This window comes from Syngnathus acus, chromosome 9 (assembly GCF_901709675.1).
Source record: "Syngnathus acus chromosome 9, fSynAcu1.2, whole genome shotgun sequence".
Classification (NCBI taxonomy): domain Eukaryota; kingdom Metazoa; phylum Chordata; class Actinopteri; order Syngnathiformes; family Syngnathidae; genus Syngnathus; species Syngnathus acus.
The window spans coordinates 19,460,865-19,476,634 of NC_051094.1; the positions used below are offsets into that span (position 1 = coordinate 19,460,865).

The 15,770-nt window shown below is 41.9% G+C and overlaps 1 protein-coding gene across 3 annotated transcripts in view; it reads right to left on the reverse strand.

Moving 5' to 3' along the window:
- ube2l3b (ubiquitin-conjugating enzyme E2L 3b) overlaps positions 1-15,770 on the reverse strand; it is a 97,570-nt gene that overhangs the window by 17,507 nt on the left and 64,293 nt on the right. The window contains exon 4 of one of the 3 annotated variants that reach the window (XR_005098838.1): positions 5,406-5,560. The exons of the other annotated variants lie outside the window; for them this stretch is intronic. The gene's annotated coding sequence lies outside the window, so the exon portion shown is untranslated. The remainder of the gene's footprint in view (positions 1-5,405; positions 5,561-15,770) is intronic. 3 annotated transcript variants of the gene reach the window in all.

Sequence of the window (15,770 nt, forward strand, 5' to 3'; positions counted from 1 at the left end):
AGGGTGCACCGCATGCTTATCAGTTTTTATAGCCATAAACCACTCCAAGGGTGCTACAGACCTATTTAAACAACTTTAAAATATGCAATTTTTTGCTGTGAGTTTACGTTCACGTTTAGTTCCTCAAAAATGGGAGTCTTTACGGTGAATATTTAATAACAAAAAATTAAGAATAAAAAAAATAATTAAGTAATGTGAATGTCAACCCGGAAGTGAGGTATCCGCAAGTTACGTGGCATCTCAACTCGGATGTATTTATTACGCATGTGGGGCTGATTATGCGCCGCACCCGTTTGTCTGATACAAACAGCTCTCTCTGTCTGCATGCCCCGTGTGCGTAATAAATAAATCTGAGTTGAAATGCCACGTTCAAAGTCTAAGGAATAAGTATTAAATCAATAAATCTGAGTCTACGTTGAAAGGGTGTCCAAGGAATAAATAATAAATAAATCAAAGTCTTCGTTGAACGCGTCATCTATCAGGGATGAGAACGGTAAATGAAAAAAACCCACTGAAAAGTAGCCAGGGTCTGGGGGCCGCATGCCCCACTGGAAGCCACTGGGTGGGCTTGTGCAAGTGGGTCACAGGCCCTCATTGGGGGCTGCAGGGGCCACAGGCCCCTATTGGGGGCCACAGGGCCCACAGGCCCCTATTGGGGGCCTTAGGGGGCCAGGGACAACGCCCCGGAGGGAGCTCAGGGGGAAAAGCTCTCTGGAAACTACTGGATTTTGGCAGTATAGCAACACCAAAACCATTAATTTCATCACTCAATTTCAACAGTTTTGTTACAAAAATATTCCTGCTTGGTGGCCTACCAAGGTGAATATAATACAGTCAAGCCTCGGTTTTCGACCACAATCCGTTCCAGAAGGCGGTTCGAGAAGCGAATCGGTCGAATTCCGAATCTATTTTTCCATTACAAATAATAATTTTTTTTAATCCATTCCAATACTTTAAGCATTTTTTCATTTGCGCATTTTTGCCGGATCGCGCAACTGCAGCGCACCATCGAACGCGCAACCGTAGCGCGTCGCCCACCGCGCAACGGCACCGCGCTGGTTGCATTATTGTGACAGAGCCGTCGCTGAAATTTAGAAAATATTTTTCAACTCCTGATGTACTTTCCAAAATTCAAGTGGACCTGAGTGCGCAGGGAGCTTAATTTTGTCCGATCGCGTCGGGCGCTCACTGTCGCATTGCTTTAAGAGCGTCTTTGTGTTCCGAGTTGTAAGATGACGCTGCTCTCGAGGCATGCCCATCTGAAGCAGTTCCTGATCCCGTTCGACATATGCTGACACCTCAATGAAAAAAGTACATAAGACAATAATATTCACACATTAAATGAATAAAACATTTTAAGCATATCAATAAAGAATAAAGAAGACATAACTAGACATTTTTTGATATGTGATGGACTAAGTGGTAATGAGAAATGTTTTTATAACTTCATGATGTGATAGGTATTTTTTTGCACTTTCAAATAAATATTTTTTGGTATATTGCCTGAATAGCTTGATGACCCTTAATGAACTGTTCAATGCATGTCTGATGTTTTTCTAAATCATGGACACTGCCAAGGGCATCTAAGAATGCTGAATGCTTGATTATATCTTATGTGTTGCTTAATGCTTGACGTGACGTCATATGTTGCCTGACGCAAGATACCCGCCTTGGATTATTGGAGAATGTTCTGGACAGAGGAAAATGTTTTGCCTGACAATGAAAATATATGGTTGGAAGCATGATTAATTGAGAATGTGACGAAAGTAAGTGCATGGAATGTGAAAAGAATAAACAAATAAATGGTATGTGTTGAGTACAAACTTTGCATGGAAGTAGTCAGGGAACATTAACGAATTCAGTATTAATGAAATTGCTAAATGCAGCATGATCAACTCGCTAACAGTTTGTTACACCCAAAACTTCATGTAATTCCGTACAAAATGACAAATTGGCAGGAAGATGAAATGGATTATCTGCGATAGAGGGTGAAGCGGATGTATGCAGGTCGGTTGTGCAACAATAGAAGAAAAACATTTAGAAGAAATACACTTGGAGATAAAACCAGCAGAAGTGCCAGAGGGAGAGCGGCAGGAGAAGAACAGCCAAGAACCTGGCAAAAGGGGGATCGCCAAGGCCAAAAGACTGGAAGCGGGTGGATGGAAAAACAACAATCCCCACCATTGTCGTTAAACCTAACAATACCCATTTCTAGTGACAGAGGAGCAGAAACTGAAATTTATGTTGGGCATTGTCGCACACATCAGCTGAGAGGAGGAAGTCAAAAGGTAGAGATATTACGACTCTTACTGATACTGAGTGCCACGACTTCATAAGACCAAGTCGGGTTGTTATGATGCGTCTAGTGTGTTGGTGGAGTGCCCAGTGCATGTCACTTCTCACTGTCAACCCTCACCACTGGCTAGCAGTATGCGAACGGGAGAGCCGAGTGCGTAAGTCTCTCCCTGCCAGTACATAGCCTCTCTAACAGCAAGCCCTATGTAGTGCCTCCACGCGGCGACACATGGTAACTGGGTACAACACGGACCCAGGCTAAACTACAAGGGACTCGGAGGAGGTTTGGCCCCTAGACGTGCGGCACGCAGGCCCACCGGTGTGTGGACACGCCCTAGTGCCCACGAACCAGCCCCCAACTATGGGTTAAATAGTACCACTGCCCAGTGGGCTCCTCGGGAGAGGAATGGGCTAAGGGAGTCAACCCCTACAGAAAATCAATTTCCCCTTGGGTTGGTGTCAGGAAGGGCATCCGACTGTAAAAAAGTTTTGCTCCAAAAATTTTCTCAGTATAGGCACTCTCAACCACGAGATGGCCATGGACCGTCCCCGGTGGAAGAAAGCCATATTGAGAATCCAGTCCAACCCAGCGGCGCCTGGAAAGCGGACTTTAAACCGATGATGATGACTCTTACTGATACTGCTTCTCGGTCCAGTATTATCAAAAACGGTATTCTTATTGGTACTATTTTTATTTTGAATAATCCGTCCATGGAAATGCACATTTATTTTTAGTTTGTTGAGTTTGTTGACATTTTAATGATAGACTACACTTGTGACATCATGCATAAGTCAAATCAAATTGATTTTTATAGCCCTTAATCATGTAGCAATAATCCCAACTCGCTCCCCCCCATCCTGGGCACGCACATTGCAACATTCCAATCCCCTTTCCCCTAACCAGCAGGACGTATGCAATGCAATGTACTAAATGCATTGGTCAACCATTAAAAAATGTGTATGTATCAATTTGGAGAAGATTCTTGAGCACATGGTTTCTTGTTGAATGATCAATATCTGATTATGTTCTGCACAGAGACTTCCCTAGATTAATCTATTGGTGGTGGTGGCTCCTTTCGGTTTATCTCTTCAGGGGTTGCCACAGCAATCCATCTGTTTTCCCAAATTGTTCGCATGAGAAGTTTTTGGCAACATTTTTAAACTGGGTGCCCTTCCTGACGCAACCCTTTGCATTGGCTTGGAACCGGCACAGGGGAGACACCCTTTATTGTAGTTTTATACACTTTGTTTGTATTTTGAAACACTGTTGTACATTTTTTAAAGTCAAACTGACTTGCAGAAAGATTCTTATTTATTCAAATAAATAAGAAAATAAATATGAGTCAATATATTGTTACAATAATACACACAATACTTTTATGAACCTTTTATGAAGTGTCTGAGTGTCTGGCTCCTCTCTGCTCTTGCGTGTTGGCGGACTGACACGACCCCGTGGCCCAGCGCATCCGCACAAGACTTTTATAATTTTATTTTTATACACTCTATTGTTCTTTTAAATACGTTATTGTATTTTAAACACTTTTTAAAACATTTAAAGTGTCACGGCTCCTCTCTGCTCTTGTGTGCTGGCCGACTGAGGCGCCTACGCGGCCCAGCGTGAGCGCATCCTGCACAAAACAAATTTAATTTTTCAGTACTTCATTGTATTTTGAAACATTTTAAAGTGTAAATGTGTCACGGCTCCGCTCCGCTCTTGTGGTGCTGACCGGCTGACGCAGCCCAGCGCGAGGGCCTCCATACATTGCTCAGAGGCACACCCTGCGCTTAGTGCTCATTGCCGGCAGCTGTCCAAAATCCTGCACTGCGGTGCATTTTTCCTTCGTGCCACGTCTCCGCTCTTGTTCTGCTGGCCTATGGCATCACACGCCCTGGGCGCTACACCTCTGAGGCGCGCGTTGCCAATACGGAACTGCTAATCGTCAGTCCTCACAGTTTTTTCTGTTTTGACACGCACGCCTGGCACCTCATTCTCGTTTGCCTGACCCGCTGTGTTACAAGATGCCTGCACGACGCGAGCTTGCTGACCGGCTCATCATTTTAAAGTGTAAATGTGCAACGGCTCCGCTCTGCTCTTGCCGTGCTGACCGGCTGTCGCACCCCTGCTGCCCAGCGCGAGGGCATCCGCACAAGACTTTTAAAATTTTATGACGGGCAAACAGGAGGATCCGATCGGGATTGACAAGCAGACACGTAGTTCTACTCCGCTTGGCGATCGAGGAGCGGAGATGTGATAGAATGTGTGTAATTAAGTGCAAGTCTGAGATGCTGCTGATATGTTGACGCAGATGGAGTGAATAAAGTAAGGGAGGCTGAGATAAAGTGTAGTTAGAAATGCTAAACCAATCAGCTGCAAGGACACAGGTCAACATGTTCCCTTTGGCCATTAATGTCATATGGGCAGACAAATCCCTGCGCTCCAAGTGACGCCGCAAAAAGCCGCGACCATCGGGGAGTCGCTGATGGTGGAGGGGTGCACTTGCCTGTCTTGTGTGCTTCATTGCACATGATGCTGTGAATGTGTGTGTGTGAAACAAAAAAAAAATCCACGATGCACTATATATAGTATATATATATATAAAATTGTATTTTTTTTTAGTGGGTAGATCTTTGTGACTTGGTCATTTCAAAAGTAGCTCGCGAGCTGAAAAGGTTTGGGCACCCCTGGTTTACACCTTCTTAAACTATAAAGAGAAAAACAATGTGGTGCCCTTGTGACGGTTGATTGTACTGCTGGCAGTAGATTTCCGCCACTATTACCTAAATAATTAATTATTCAACCAATTAACTGTAATCAGTTTATGATTTAATCAATTTGATCTTTTATTACCCCATATTCGCTACAATCACGAGACTCAAAGGGCTTCACAGGCCCACAGTTAATACATTGACATAGCCTGATTTCAACCCCCCAGGAGGACAAGGAAGAACTGAATGAGAAACTTCTTGAGAAGGGGCTATAAATGGGAAAATCCCACTTCTAGGCTGCAAAGGATGCCAAGTGGGTAGCAATTAACACAATGCAATATACAATGTTAATGACAATAAATATGAAAGTCCATTTAATAAGATGAAGTGCTGCAGGAAGACACCTTCAGGGAACTGGGTCCTCCTCAAAACCCGGATTTGATGGTCAATGCGGAAATCTTCAGGGCTGCACCTCCATGAAGGCCTACCTCAGATCATGTCCTGGCCAGTCGGTGCAGAATCCATTCAGCAACATCCAGTTTGGTAAATTTCACCTAGCCTCCTCCCCAAGAAGCAAGGAGGGGGTAGGAGAAAAAGAAAAAGTGGGAGTCAAATAGGCCTACATGTAGTTCAACTCAATGCAAGAGTGTAAAAGTAAGTTTTAAGTCCAGTTCTAAGCATTTCTACTGAGGAAGCGGCTCTAATTTCTGTGGATAGGCTATTCCAGAACCCTGGAGGCTAAATAGAAAATGCTCTAGAACCTGTAGACTTATTTTCGCTTGCAGAATCACCAAAAGAACGTGTTGTGAACAAAGGTTTCGCGACTGTACATATTAAACCAATGAGATGGGGAGGTGGTAAGCTGTGTAATATTTTATAACTAACACAACTTTGAAATCACATCACAAGAGGTCTGGGGGAGCCAATGCAACTTGTCTATCGAGGCAATATGATTGCACTTTTGTCTTGCAGGAGTCTTGCTGCAACATTTTGTACTAACTGCAGACATTTAATATTCAACATGGGTTTGCAATACGTTACAATAATTGAGGGGAGTACATAAACAAAAATTATGATCTCTGCGTCACTAGCAGATATTATACATTGTGGAGGTGAAAAAAACATTGCAGTTTTAGTAATATCTTGTAATATGTGTATGTAAGCTCAGTGGCCTAGTGGTAGAGTGTCCGCCCTGAGACTGGAAGGTTGTGGGTTCACACCCCGGCCGGGTCATACCAAAGACTATAAAAATGGGACCCATTGCCTCCCTGCTTGGCACGCAGCATTAAGGGTTGGAATTGGGGGGTTAGATCACCAACTGATTCCCGAGCGCGGCACCGCTGCTGCTCACTGCTCCCCTCTCCCCCAGGGGATGGATTAAAATCACACGGGGATGGGTTAAATGCAGAGGACAAATTTCACCACACCCAGGTGTGTGTGTGACGATCATTGGGACTTTAACTTTAACTTTTTTTTTTTTAATATGAGTGTTGAGTTTACTATAACACCATGATTGTTTGCTCAGTCACCAAGGTACATTTTAGCCGACATGGGCACTATCCCTTATTTTACCACAGTCAGGTCTCTGTCCTCGACCTAAGCACCCATCACATTGTCTTAGGCACTCTTTCGTTATTGTCCCTCCGTCCATTTCTTTGTATATAATAAACGTCCTTGAAAGAGGCTTCCGCTACCTCTGTCCATCATCAGTCGGAGAAAAACCAAGTCACAGTCTAACAGAATTAATAGAATGGAGATACATATCAGTATCTACATCATACACATTCCCAAGAGCTTTACAAAGCCTCTCGCTCACTTATTTATATGCAATCTTAAAATACCGACACGTTTTAGGTTTAAAATGGCTTAAAAATGGCCAGAGTCCGGCTCTATATTGTACCCAAGCATAGAATCAAATCTGAGGTTTCAAAATAGCGTATATTTTAATCTCATCTAAATAATTTACTATTCACATCCATTTAATTTATGGCACCCACTTCCATATTAACATTCACATGATAATGACGTAGTCCATCCATCCATTCATTAATCCTTAATCTACTGCTTATCCAGGGTCGGGTCACAGGAGCAGCAGCGTCCTGGTTCCTGGTTCTTTGGGCAAACGAGCTAAGAAATAATACATTCACTAAAACTGGTTTAAATTGGTTAGAGAAAATATGTTACTTTCAATATTTAGTACTTTACTTGTACATCCTTTGTTTCCTACCTCAGTCTGGCACTTACAGCAGATTGTGTTTGCACATTCTGGACCACAGACATGTTTTTTTCATATCACTAAAGAAAAAGACAATTCATTTTTCCTCTGTATTTCAGATTGTAGGGTGATAGTAGAATTATTTATGCATGCCCATTTTTTTGACAGTGGCCATTTTTCTGAAAACACAAAATTTATGTGATGTTGTCCCAAAATATGGCGTTGCAATCCAAATGTGATAACTAATTCATTTATGAAGGGTTTTTTTTCCACTTTAAACCACTCAAAATGTTCAGTGGCACCAGACCTAGCCATACATATAGAATGTATTATTATTATTTTGGCAGCGATGCCCTGTATGGACAACAATAGTAGTATTTTGCTCATAGCAAAAAAAATGCGCAGCTTAGAGGGAACACCCCTTCCGCACTGGTTGATGCTTCTTCCTTCACGTGTGGCCAGATGCCGCCTCCTGTGCTTGAACTCATTCACGTCTGCAGTGACGCACATTGATCAGAGGCACGCCCTGCACTATCAGCGCTCATGCTCGCGGTCCCGATTCCTGGACGGCAGTGCTTTTTTTCTACATGTGCGGATGCCAGCCGCACACCCAGCATTTGTCCTCAGTAAAGCACATTGCTCAGAGGCATTCCCCCCACATTGGTGCTGTCCGAACTCTTTCTGCAACGGGGTGCATTTTTCGTTTGCGTGGCTGTGTCACGTCTCCGCTCTCGCCCTGTTGGCCGGTTGCCAATACGGAACTACGCGTGGTAATCGGCGCTGATCGCCACCACCGTGTTACCCGCTGATTAGGGTGAGCATATAGACACCGTTCGTCGCCACTCAGGTTGTTAAATTTGGCGTGAATTTCGGAATTGAAAATTTTGAATTCTTGGTAAAGTTGTTGTTGTTAAAGTTTTGGAATAGGTAGGCAAAAATGAACAATTTTAACTTGGAATGGGTTGAATCGGTGGAAAAATGTAGAAATTAGAAGTGAAAAGTGAAATTTTGGGAAATTGTGCGCAAATTTTAAGCGTGAAAATGTGAAAAATGGGGCATGTCATTGTCATCTGATTGTCCGACAGTGATGAAGCAACAAACTATCTGCATATGCCCATCTCCTACTTTTACAATTAAAATAATATAGTTTTACAACACTGAACCATATTTACAATGTTATATGTCTGAAATATTGAAGCTTGGTGTAGAAAAATAATAATTCACAAGTGCATACAGTGCTCGAGAGGTCCCCAGTCACAGATAGGAGCCTCACCACTCCCTCAGCACAACAGGCAGCTGTGAGTAGGAACCGAAGGGCTTCAAACACTGCAGAGTTAAGATGACAAGCCGTTGACTCAGAGAGGTGGACAAATGAATTAAATTGCGCTCTTCATTCAGAATGAATGAGCATAGGTGGCAAGCTTTGCGTGCCACTTATAAAATCATAGTCACAGTTTTTCATGCAGGATGCGTATAAAATTGTAAAAATGGTCCAATACTGTTGTAAAATCTTCTAATGTGTAATGTACTCACTGTATATTTGTTGGGTGGGCGACAGACTTAACAGTGAGTCTGCAGGGCTTAACCCAGAAATCGATTACCATAATTTTCTGACTATAAGTTGCAGTTTTTTTTCATAGTTTGGGTTGGGAGGCGACTTATGAGGAGCGACTTATGTGAATTTTTTCAAAAAGTTTAAAAAAAAAAAAAAAAAAAAAAGTGAAACCGCGATAAACGAACCGCGATGTAGTAAGGGATTACTGTAATTTGAATTTCAAGTGACGTCAGCAGCGCGGCGGTTGTTTACAAAAAAAAAAGATTGATCACGGGATGACGAAGATGAAGAAGGGCCCCACGTACTACCGGCATCATTAGCGGCTTTGTTGTGACACGGAGGACGAAGAGTTTGAAGGATTTAAGGATTTGGAGTGACACAGAAGGTTTGAAAAACGATTATGGCTTTTACGCACGCCCGGTCCTACTCTACGGAGCTCTCTTTCACCTCCGTGGATAGAAGTCGGGGGCCGGCGCTCGGCCGGGTGGCTGTCCGGGGCTCGGTCATGGCTTTTACGCACGCCCGGTCCTATTCTATGGATCTCTCTTCCACCTCCGTGGCTGGAAGTCCACGCCGCCACACGCCTGGAAGTTTGTTTTGTTAAATAAAGAGTCGTTTACCAAACCCACGTCTTTCCTTGTACTTTGTTAACGCTACAATATAGTTACGTATATACTAGATCTGTGGAATAACGATGAGGCTGACGTCAGGGCGCACGCGCGGCGTTGTTGACAAAGTGTTGACAAAGGACGAGGAATTTGATCGATGGATTTAATGATTTAGAGTGCACAGATGGTTTGATAATATTATTGCTTATATAAATATGATATATAATTTATATATCGTTATATGGGCCTTTGGAATATTTTGAAGTGCAAGCGCCGTCAGCGGCGCGCACCCATTGTTGACAAAGGACGATCGATGGATTTAATGAATTGGAGTGACACAGATGGTTTTATAAACGTGTTATTTATGTAATAGTTTTTTTAATAACTCTGAATGTTACGTCAGGCCCGTTCTCAGCTCTTCGTTTGTGTTTATGTCACATTAGCATACCTATCGTTTAGCCTGTTGTTGCTCGTTCATATCTGTTCTTGGTGTTGGATTTTGTCGAATAAATTTCCCCCCAAAATGCGACTTATACTCCTGAGCGACATATATGTTTTTTTCCACGTTATTGTGCATTTTATGGCTAATGCGACCTATATTCCGGAGCGACTTTTAGTCCGAAAATTACGGTATTTGTCTATATGTGACTGCTTCTGTGCATTTGATGGGCTGTAGTTTGCAACATTGTCACATCATGCAAAATGGCAATTTAAATATTTATGACTAGCAAGGCAAAAACACTGGATAAGACTCGCTATTTGTGAAACGTTATGGCAGAAACCTAAATGCTATGTAGATGTCAAGTGCTCTGGCTTCTGACTGTGGCTCGGTTTTTAAGATTAATGTTGTGAGTGATGAAGAAAACCATAACTAAAGTGAGGGAGCCATTAGATCGAGGTGGAATGGGACTAGCTATAAGGGGTTGAATATTTTGAGTGTCTGAGCAGGCTCGTCATGATTAGCAAGCTGCTTAGAGCTAATGCTGACAATTAGGTTGGCTACTGTTGTATCCAGCCCGTTTACAGTTAAACTATTCTGTTCTAGCTGACCTACAGGTCCCTCTAATGGGGAAAGCAAGGGTATAAGAAGGGTGAAAGTGGTGCACGAAGCCATACCTTTAGTTTAATCAGCCGGAGATTTTGAGAGCGAAGATAGTTGATAAGTTGAGCAATATCAGGCAATATCCAAGCAGTGGTGTGGCCCAAGATGGTAAAAATCGCAGCTTTTCTGCTGGTAAAAGTTAAAAATTGTCTCCAAAAACTAAAACTAAAAACATAGGCTGCAGTTAGATGGGATTAGAAAAGAGTTAGAGAATAACGAGAGTTACAGAATAAAGTTTATATATATATATATATATATATATATATATATATATATATATATATATGAAGAGAGGGTGTGCTCTCTGTCCCTTTCCAAGGATGACCACTCAAACCAAGAAAAAAAAATTCTTTACCACTGTAGGCATTTACAACTGTTGTCATCTCTTTGTCACTACAAAAAGTTCAGATCATCACAAACCCAAAAACAGCAACGAGGTGCAATGTGGGAATGACAATCAGCAGGCGGACCAGTAGTAAGTATACAGTCCCTGACAGAAGTTGTCACTTATCCATGTTGTAGAAACAAAAGCTTATAACCTGAGTAGCCATATGAAAGGTAAAACTCTCCCGAATGAGGTGTGATGTATGAAAATAAATTTGCTTCACAGCAGAAATAAAACTGACTATTTAATGAACACAGGTCAGATCTTGGCAAAACAAACGTTTTGTCGCCTTGTCATACAATCCACCCAATCCTAGTTTACAGCCTCACCTAAGATCACTAATTGATCGGTTAATTAGTCCGTCAGCCATAGACGTCTATTAGACGTCTGGTCTATGTATAGACCTAATTTAGATGTCTAAAATTGGTCTATGTATAGACCTAAAATAGTCTAAATTAAAAACATCAAATATGATCATATTTCAAAATTTTAAAGTCTCAACCAGCTGTGAGTCGTATAAATAATAGGGGTGTAACGATTCATCGATACACATCGATTAATCGATATAATGCTCTACGATTTATTGGCATCGATGCTAAACGTAAACATCGATTTATATCGCCGTGTTTGACCTCGGACATTAGACGCGACTTTATTTTGAAATCCAGTTCATTGTTGCTTGCTTCCTCTTTCCGGGAGCAGTGCGCGGCGTGTTGTGAGCAGAGCAGGCACGTGAAAGAGGAGTCGACAACTAGTACGCGGCTCCTGGGCTGGTGCTATGGCTAGTGTCCAAAAAGACGAGGACATTTGCTCCCCTTTAGGCTTCAAGTCATTCGTTTGGAAGCACTTTGGATTCCTAAGAAAAGATGGCTCAACGGACAAGACACGTGCAGTTTGTAAATCCTGCCATGCGGTGATCAAATATTCAGGGACCACAAATCTCGCCGCACATTTAAAGAAAAAACACGACATCAAAGTTCAGTGTTAAAATAAGCACTTTGTATACTACAATATAGGGGTGTAACGATTCATCGATACACATCGATTAATCGATATAATGCTCTACGATTTATTGGCATTGATGCTAAACGTAAACATCGATTTATATCGCCGTGTTTGACCTCGGACATTAGACGCGACTTTATTTTGAAATCCAGTTCATTGTTGCTTGCTTCCTCTTTCCGGGAGCAGTACGCGGCGTGTTGTGTTGTGAGCAGAGCAGGCACGTGAAAGGGGAGCTGACAACTACGCGGCTCCTGGGCTGGTGCTATGGCTAGTGTCCAAGAAGACGAGGAAATTCGCTCCCCTTTGGGCTTCAAGTCATTCGTTTGGAAGCACTTTGGATTCCAAAGAAAAGATGGCTCAACGGACAATTAAAATTATTGTAAATAAATAGTTCAGTAATGCACTTTAAAGTTAATGGTATTACAAAAAAAGAAAGAATATTCATTTTTCTTTACTTATATGAGAAAAAATATGGGAATTTGATCAAGTTCAGTGTTAAAATAAGCACTTTGTATACTACAATACTCTTGTAATTTCCTAAATAAAGAGTTTGCAGTACCTTGTTGATTTTGCGTATGAATTGTTATAAATCAGGATATTGTTCTATATTTTTTACTTAAAAAATAAAAATATCGATCGTGGAGCACTATATCGTGATGTATCGTGAATGAATCACAGCAGGCTTTAAGATATCGGCAATAATCGTATCGTAGTCCTTTGTATCGATATGATATCGTATCGTGACAAAACCCGCGATTTACACCCCTACTTTGTATACTACAATACTCTTGTAATTTCCTAAATAAAGAGTTTGCAGTACCTTGTTGATTTTGCGTATGAATTGTTATAAATCAGGATATTGTTCTATATTTTTTATTTAAAAAATAAAAATATCGATCGTGGAGCACTATATCGTGATGTATCGTGAATGAATCACAGCAGGCTTTAAGATATCGGCAATAATCGTATCGTAGTCCTTTGTATCGATATGATATCGTATCGTGACAAAACCCGCGATTTACACCCCTACTTTGTATACTACAATACTCTTGTAATTTCCTAAATAAAGAGTTTGCAGTACTTTGTTGATTTTGCGTATGAATTGTTATAAATCAGGATATTGTTCTATATTTTTTATTTAAAAAATAAAAATATCGATCGTGGAGCACTATATCGTGATGTATCGTGAATGAATCACAGCAGGCTTTAAGATATCGGCAAATATCGTATCGTGGTTCTTTGTATCGATATGATATCGTATCGTGACAAAACCCGCGATTTACACCCCTACTACAATACTCTTGTAATTTCCTAAATAAAGAGTTTGCAGTACCTTGTTGATTTTGCGTATGAATTGTTATAAATCAGGATATTGTTCTATATTTTTCATCCATCCATCCATCCATTTTCTGAACCGCTTAGTCCCCACGGGGGTCGCGGGAGTGCTGGAGCCTATCCCAGCCGTCATCGGGCAGTAGGCGGGGGACACCCTGAACCGGTTGCCAGCCAATCGCAGGGCACACAGAGACAAACAACCATTTGCACTCGCACTCAATCCTAGGGACAATTTGGAGTCTTCAATCGGCCTACCAAGCATGTTTTTGGGATGTGGGAGGAAACCGGAGTGCCCGGAGAAAACCCACGTGGGCCCGGGGAGAACATGCAAACTCCACACAGGGAGGGCCGGAGGTGGAATCGAACCCGCACCCTCCTAACTGTGAGGCGGACGTGCTACCCAGTGCGCCACCGAGCCGCCATTTTCATATTTTTCATTTAAAAAAAAAAATATATCGATCATAGAGCACTATATCGTGATGTATCGTGAAGGAATCACAGAAGGCTTTAAGATATCGGCAAATATCGTATCGTGTGCCTTTGTATCGATATGATATCGTATCGTGACAAAACCCGCGATTTACACCCCTAATAAATAATGTACAGAAGTTGTTTGGCTTTGTTTTTAACAACCATATTGATCCGTATAGATCCAATCCATGTGAAGTGGTTATTTCTGTAACCTGATATAGACGTCTATTTTAGGTTATTCTATAGACCTAAAATAGACGTCTAAATTAGGTCTATGTGTAGACCTAAAAGACGTCTAAATTAGGTCTATATATAGACCCAAAATAGACGACAAATTTAAATCCAATAAATATGAAATATTAAACCATAAACCAGCTGTAGGTTATATAACTAATGAACAGAGGTTGCATTGCTTTGTTTTAAACGACCATTGATCCGGGTTAAGTGCGGTTATTTCTGTAACCTGATTGACGTCTATATTAGGTCTATGTGTAGACCTAACTCAGATGTCTATTTTAGGTCTACACATAGACCTAATTTAGACGTCTACTTTAGGTCTACAGAATAACCTAAAATAGACGACTATTTTAGGTCTACTCATGGACCTAAAATAGACGACAAAATTAAATCCATCAAATATGAAATATTAAACCCAAAACCATTCTGTAAGTTGTATACATAATGTACAGACGTTGTGATGGTTTGTTTTGAACAACTGTTGATCCGTGTGAAGTGTGGTTATTTCTGTAACCTGAGGCCAATATTAAATCCATCCATCCATCCATCCAGCCAGCCAGCCAGCCAGCCAGCCAGCCAGCCAGCCAGCCAGCCAGCCATCCATTTTCTATACTGTAAAGGGTTTACAGATTATCTTCATCGTATGATTATGTTGGAATGTAACCTGTAATAATTTACCTAGCTTGTCCTGTCTTAACAAAAGTAGTAGAACAAAGTGCTAAGATCTTTTGAACTGATTGACTAGCTGCAGAGGAAGCAATCAAAGTTGCCTTGTTTACACGTTGTAAAAGACCCCCTGCTATGCTTTGATCAGCAGGCCAGGGGCTTCAACCCCATCCTGTCCACTCTCACCCCCACTCGGTTTCTCTCAATAAATATGCTCCTGCATGAGGCCTGAGTCAGACCTCATTCGATCATCGCTGCACGCACAGCGACGAATGGACTCTCCACCTGCAGGTGTCTAAAAGGACTTACTTGTCTCCCGTGTGGTTCTTGGAAAATAAGTTAGAGTGAGCACCACCCTAACATTTTGGTGCCGTGACCCGGATTCCTCATACCCGCCATCTGGCTGACGGAGCAGAACGTGCTGCATTGTCGACAAGCCAGCGTCCTTTAGGAGGACCTGGAAAAGAAAGTCCTGGGAAGAGAATTCCTTCGCTGGGCCAGCATCTTAGGTCTGCCTTCGTCTGACAGAGGTGGATTGACGGGATCCGGCAGTGCAACGAACCAGGGGACAAGTAAGTTAAAGCCCTAAAGTTGTGTGAAAGAAGCGCTGATACGGCTTTGGTTTGTCCGAGCTATGTGATACGGCTTTGGTTTGTCCGAGCTATGAGATACGGCTTTGGTTTGTCCGAGCTATGAGATACGGCTTTGGTTTGTCCAGGCTATGAGATACGGCTTTGGTTTTTCCAAGCCATGAAACAGCTGGGATTCTAGTCCCAGTGGAAGGAACGGGCTAAGACAGAGTTTCTTTTTCCTAATTGAAGAAGGGCGTAGATTCTTTTTTTTTTGTCCGTTTTTCCAAGCTGTTTGGGAGGGTTTTACACCCATCCTGGATAGGCATAAAAATATAAAGCGCTGGAGTTTGTGTGACTGGTAGGATAAATTGACTCGATAGCAGTTCTAGCATTGATCCACGGCAATAACACAGGCTAGTAATTTGTTGGAAGGTCAATTTAAACCTGCATTGAGGATCCTCAAAGAAAGAAAAAAAAATTGTATAAACCTAAAATACCAAGTTGAGATGGGAAATAAAAACGGTAAATCTCTAGCTCTTGAAGGAGATGAGAAGTACATGGCGAGTAAATTTCTTAATTGTATGCAATACATGCCGAAGTGGAAGAAAAAGTAGGGAG